Source organism: Chiloscyllium plagiosum, unplaced genomic scaffold (assembly GCF_037043375.1).
Source record: "Chiloscyllium plagiosum isolate Xiang-an unplaced genomic scaffold, Cpla_swu_hap1 HiC_scaffold_31, whole genome shotgun sequence".
NCBI classification, from domain to species: domain Eukaryota; kingdom Metazoa; phylum Chordata; class Chondrichthyes; order Orectolobiformes; family Hemiscylliidae; genus Chiloscyllium; species Chiloscyllium plagiosum.
Window position 1 is genome coordinate 47,838,618 of NW_028270169.1, and position 5,788 is coordinate 47,844,405.

Below are 5,788 nucleotides of genomic sequence, written 5' to 3' on the forward strand. Positions count from 1 at the left end.
CAAACTCCACACAGTCAGTCGCCTGAGGCGGGAACTGAACCCGGGTCTCCGGCGCTGTGAGGCAGCAGTGCTAACCACTGTGCCACCGTGCCGCCCACCGTGCCGCCCACTTGAAAAGCTAAATTTCATTTTATAGACATCTTTCAGAGTCACCTCAGAAATAATGAACCAGATTTTCATGGAGTCAAGTCAAGCCAAGAGGACATTAAAGATGCCAAGTGTAATCTGATTCTGCATATGTCATCCCCATTCCTGTTTCTGGCAGATTTTTCCAGCCTAGAATAAAGATTCAGGTAGCTAGCCATCTGGAAAAACATTGTTTTCTAACTATGTGGAAACAGTTGCCAGATAGCCTCAATATGAATACTTGGCTGAGCTCCAAGAATTATTAAGGTAAAAACAATGACTGCAGATGCTAGAAACAAGATTCTGGATCAATGGTGCTGGAAGCAGTTCAGGCAGCATCCAAGGAGCTTCAGCAAAATCGACGTTTCGGGCAAAAGCCCTTCATCAGGAATAAAGGCAGAGAGCCTGAAGCGTGGAGAGATAAGCTAGGGTAGGGTGGGGGTGGGGAGAGAGTAGCATTGAGTACAATAGGTGAGTGGGGGAGGAGATGAAGGTGATAGGTCAGGGAGGAGAGGGTGGAGTGGATAGCTGGAAAAGGAGCTAGGCAGGTCGGACAAGTCCGGACAAGTCAAGGGGACTGGAAGTTTGAAACTAGGATGAGGTGGGGGAAGGGGAAATGAGGAAACTGTTGAAGTCCACATTGATGCCCTGGGGTTGAAGTGTTCCCAGGCGGAAGATGAGGCGTTCTTGCTCCTTTTCCACCTATCCACTCCACCCTCTCCTCCCTGACCTATCACCTTCATCTCCTCCCCCACTCACCCATTGTACTCTATGCTACTCTCTCCCCACCCCCACCCTCCCCTAGCTTATCTCTCCACGCTTCAGGCTCTCTGCCTTTATTCCTGATGAAGGGCTTTTGCCCGAAACGTCGATTTTGCTGAAGCTCCTCGGATGCTGCCTGAACTGCTGTGCTCTTCCAGCACCATCGATCCAAGAATTATTAATCCATTTAGCTGAACCAACAGTGTTGATGTAGCTTCAGAACGGAGAATAAATTTTGACTGACGTCCTTATTATATTTTAGTAAGTTATTTTTTGTTCCATCTAATTTACTCGTGGAATTGAGGTGGAATCTTTGAAAAAAGATAAATGCTTCTGGCATTGGTATTATGAATGGCTAATTAATGATGTGATAAGAATTTGAGACTTTGATAGTCATGATTTCTATTTTGCCATCCTCACCATTCACCAGCTTCCATTGTCACCTCTGAAGTCCATCCAGCCCTCATTTCCCTGTTTTAAAAATATGCAGGGCAGAGTCCTCCTTAAAAGAGACCACTTTCATGCAAGTCAGAAACCTTCCCAGCTTCCGATAACTGTCTGAGTTAAAAACACTTCAGCCCATTAGTCTTCTGCTGTGTGGCAATATTTTATGTTTATGTTCATGAAGCTTGCTCTGGTAGACTGTATAGCATTTCTGATTCCAGGACTTTGTGTTCTCCGAAATATCCTGCACTGTGTCATTTTATGTATTCAATTTCTGACACTCAGTTGATCCCTCTGTGATGCCAGTGGAACCTTAGAAAAATCAGGTCTATAATTCAATTGTTATCATTTCCTTTTAATGTTTTGTTACACTTGTGATGATTCTGCTCTTTTAACAAGGTTAAGTTGCCCTTGTTTTTTTTTTCAGAGGGATTATAAAGACAGGGGTTCTGATATGTCTGGAATTATCTACTTGAAGAAGTTTTTTAAGTGTTTTTTAAAAACATTTGTACAATGAAAGGGGAGTGGCCAGTTCTCCCAGTTCAGGGTTTGGTTTGGTATTAGCAAACTGTTTTGTTTGTAGCAGTTGGTCAAGTTTTAGCTGGGAACCGAGAGAAGCTGCTGGGGACCCAAAGAAGCAGTTCCATGCCAATACTCTCTCTCTATCTCTCTCTCTGTTATCTCTCCTGCAAAAACCTGTATTTGATTTTACCTTTTTTGCCAAGGGATGTTGCAGGTATTTGGAACAGCATCATTAAGTTGCAATGGAGTCAATTAGGTTTTCAGATAGGTTAAGTTATTCTAAATTCCATTCTCTTTTGTTTGAGTTTCATTCAGTAGACTGTAAATAAATTGTTTTGTTTAAAAGTAAGTGGTTGGGACAAAGAGTGTGGTGCTGGAAAAGCATAGCCAGTCAGGCAGCATCAGAGGAGCAGGAGAGTCGACATTTCAGGCATAAGCCCTTCATCAGGAATGAGGCTTGTGAGCCAAAGAGGCTGAGAGAAAAATAGGAGAGGATTGGGGCTGGGGGAAAGGTGACTGGGAATGCGATAGGTAAATGAAGGTGGGAATGTAAGTGATAGGTCGGAGAGTAGATAGGTAGGAAGGAAGAGACAGGTAGGACTGTTCAAGAAGGCAATGCCGAGTTGGGAGGTTGGGACTACGATAAGGTGGGGCGGGGGGGGGGGGGAGGGGAATGGGGAAACTGGTGACTGTTTGACTGGATGTGCTTTTCCAGCACCACACTCTTTGTCTCTGATCTCCAGCATCTGCAGTCTATACTTTCTCCTGAGTAGTTGGGCCAGCTGTATCACTCCTACATTATCCACTCTATGCACCTGCTTAAAACAATTAGAAAATTTAGGATCTGGACTACCTTTTTGAAATGTTTTGAGTGGGTATGGTCTGGTCCATGACAGATTGGGGGCTCTTTGCAGGATTTGTTCTATAGTTCCTAATGTAGGAGTTGGAGCTGCCTCCTTCCGTGAGGAAAGGAGAGATATTTACGGCAATAGCTCAGCCTTTAAATTTGCTGGAAATGCAATCAGAATCTTTGGAGGTGGCTAAAAGTCAATTGAGAATGAAGCATAGAGTCATAGAGATGTACAGCACAGAAACAGACCCTTTAGTCCAACTCGTCCATGCCGACCAGATAGCCCAACCAATCTAGTCCCACCTGCCAGCACCTGGCCCATAACCCTCCAAGCCCTTCCTATTCATGTACCCATCCAGATGCCTTTTAAATATTGCAATTTTACCAGCCTCCACCACTTTGAATTAATGGCAAAAGAAAAAGAAAGAGAAAAAGAAATGAAACTGTTTGAATTATGATTAAAAGCAGAGCAAAGAGAAAAAGAATGAAAGGCCTAAGCAGAACTAAAAGAAAAGGACGAAATCACTTTAGCAGAACAAAAGGAAAAAGGCAAAGAGAGAGAGAGAGAGAAGAGAGAAAAGGAGAGAGAATAAAGGAAGAAAGAGAGGGAGTTTGAACTTCAGAAATAGGTACTTAGACAGGAAAGTCAGCTTAAAAGGAAGGAGATGAAGACTGAAGGTGTGAGAAACAAAGCTCACGCACTTCAATAATTTCAGTCCAAGACAAGATCTGAATCAGTAGTATCATTTATTACGCTCTTGCAAGAGGGGTGTGGTGTCCATTTACAAAATAGTGACACACACCGTGTTTCATGATTACACAATATTTATATAATTTGGTCCTCTTCCATTGCTCCTCCCCTGTTTACAACTCCCACTTCTCTAAGACCGGCGCCCATTACTCTTGTTCATCTCTTGCCTTATCCGGCCTTATCTGTGACAAAATGCTTATTCTGGCCTCACAAGGCCGTTTGACCACATCCTGCTGTGGTCCATTGTTAGGTATATCCTCCTTCACTACCATCTGTTTCCCTTACTTGTTATGACCTTATGACCTCATGACCTCTTGATTGTGGTTTGTTCTTGTTTTTGCAGAAACGGGAAATAGATGCTTATAACTACTGTTTGTACAGGCATATCTAGCTTAACCCTCTCCCCTCACAGCACCTTATCTATTTGTCTGTAACATCTACCATTGTTTGCAGGCACATTTCATTCTTGTGTGCACATTTTAGCTGATACAAAAACAATTATGTATTTCCTTCACATAGTTTTCATTCTTGTTGACTCAGCTCGTGGCTGCAACAATTATACACTGGTGTGAGTTCATTTATGTTGCATAAGTAACTATGATTGCAGAAGTAACACTACTTTACCTATATCCCACGAAGGTAAGCTTAGAGAGCAAGCGAGTGGGAATGAGCAAACCCATGGCAGCTAAAGGCCTGGTGCCAAAATTTAATGTAAAGGATGTAGAAGCCGTTTTCATCTCATTTGAAAAGATGACTAAACAAATGCAGTGGCCAGTGACCATGTGGATTTTGTTGATCCAAACAAAACTTGTAGGTAGAGCGAGTGAGGTATTTGCATCACTATCAGAGGAGGTATCTGGGGTGTATGAGGAGACGATGAAAGCCATTTTAAGTGGATATGAACTTGTACCAGAAGCGTCCAGATGGCGTTCAAACAAAACATTTTTGATAGGTGGATAAATAAGGGCATTAAAAATACAGCAAATCTATGACACTCTTAGAGAGATGGTGATTTTGGAGGAGTGCAAAAGTTCACTTCCTGAGGATGTGTGAACACATGTAAAAGAGCAGAGAATTAAAACAGCAAGATGAGCAGCCAAATGGTTCTTAAATCATAGTTTGGCTTCAAACATCAATTTCAATCCGTGAGAGTTAGAAATTGGGGAAAAGAGAAATCCTCACATGGTAAGGGAAAGGTAGATTTCAGTGAAGATCATAAAGGATAACTTACTACAGGGTAAAAAGGAAACCCTTCAAGGAGAAAAGAAGTTAAAAAGTTATTGTTTTCACTGCAATAAAGTAGGCTATGTGAAATCAGAGTGTTGGTGGGTTAGAAAATACATTGGCAAACCAGATGTAAGGAAACAGGATAAGCGAGTGAGTTTTGTTGGAGTGGTAACGGAAGACTGCAGCAGAATGTACAACCAATGGTCGGAGGTTAGTTAAAGAGGAAATGCCAGATCTTCTTAAGCCATTTACCTGCAAAGGTAAAGTTTACTTGCATAGGCCAGGAACAGAAGGTAAAGGTTACAATATTAAGAGATACAGGATTCTCTCAATCCTTGAAGTTGAAAGGTGAGAGGTATGTACGTCTGAAGGACTATTGCCAGAAAAAGTGCTAGTAATGGCAATTCATGGTGAGACACGAAGTGCTCAATTATGTAAAGTGAGGTTAGAGTGTCCAGTGAAAAGTGGAGAAGTCATGGTAGGAGTAGTCTCAGCTCCAGGAATACAATTTGTCTTTGCTAACGATATAGCTGCTTCACATGTAGGAATGCTGCCTACTGTGCTTGAAAGACCAGTGGAAACTCAGACAACTGAACTGTTACAGGAAGATCATTCTGGGATTTTTCCAGACTGTGTGGTAACAAGGTCACAAAGTTAACAGTTGAAACATGAGAGATCAAAGAGTACAGATAGAAAGTTGAAATGGAATTAGCACAGACCTTGTTTGATTAGATGGTTGAGACAAAACAGGAGCAGATAGGTGGCAAAGTAGGTATCTTTAGTTCAGAGAAATTAACTGAGTTACAGCAGAGAGATGAGGAAACTAAAGCAATTGTATCAAAAAGCAGAAATGGAAGAAGAATCCAGGTACATCCCTGAAAGCTACTGTCTTAAAAATTATGTCTTAATGAGGAAATGGAGAATTTTACATCTGCAAGCAGATGAGAAATGGGCAGATGTTCATCGAGTTGTTTTGCTGGTGGGTTATCGAGAGGAGGTTTGTGGGTAGCACACGAACTATCAGTAGGAGGTCATTTAGGGGTAAGAAAAACTCAAGCTAAAATACAAAAACATTTTTACTGGCCTGGACTGCACAAGGATGTAAG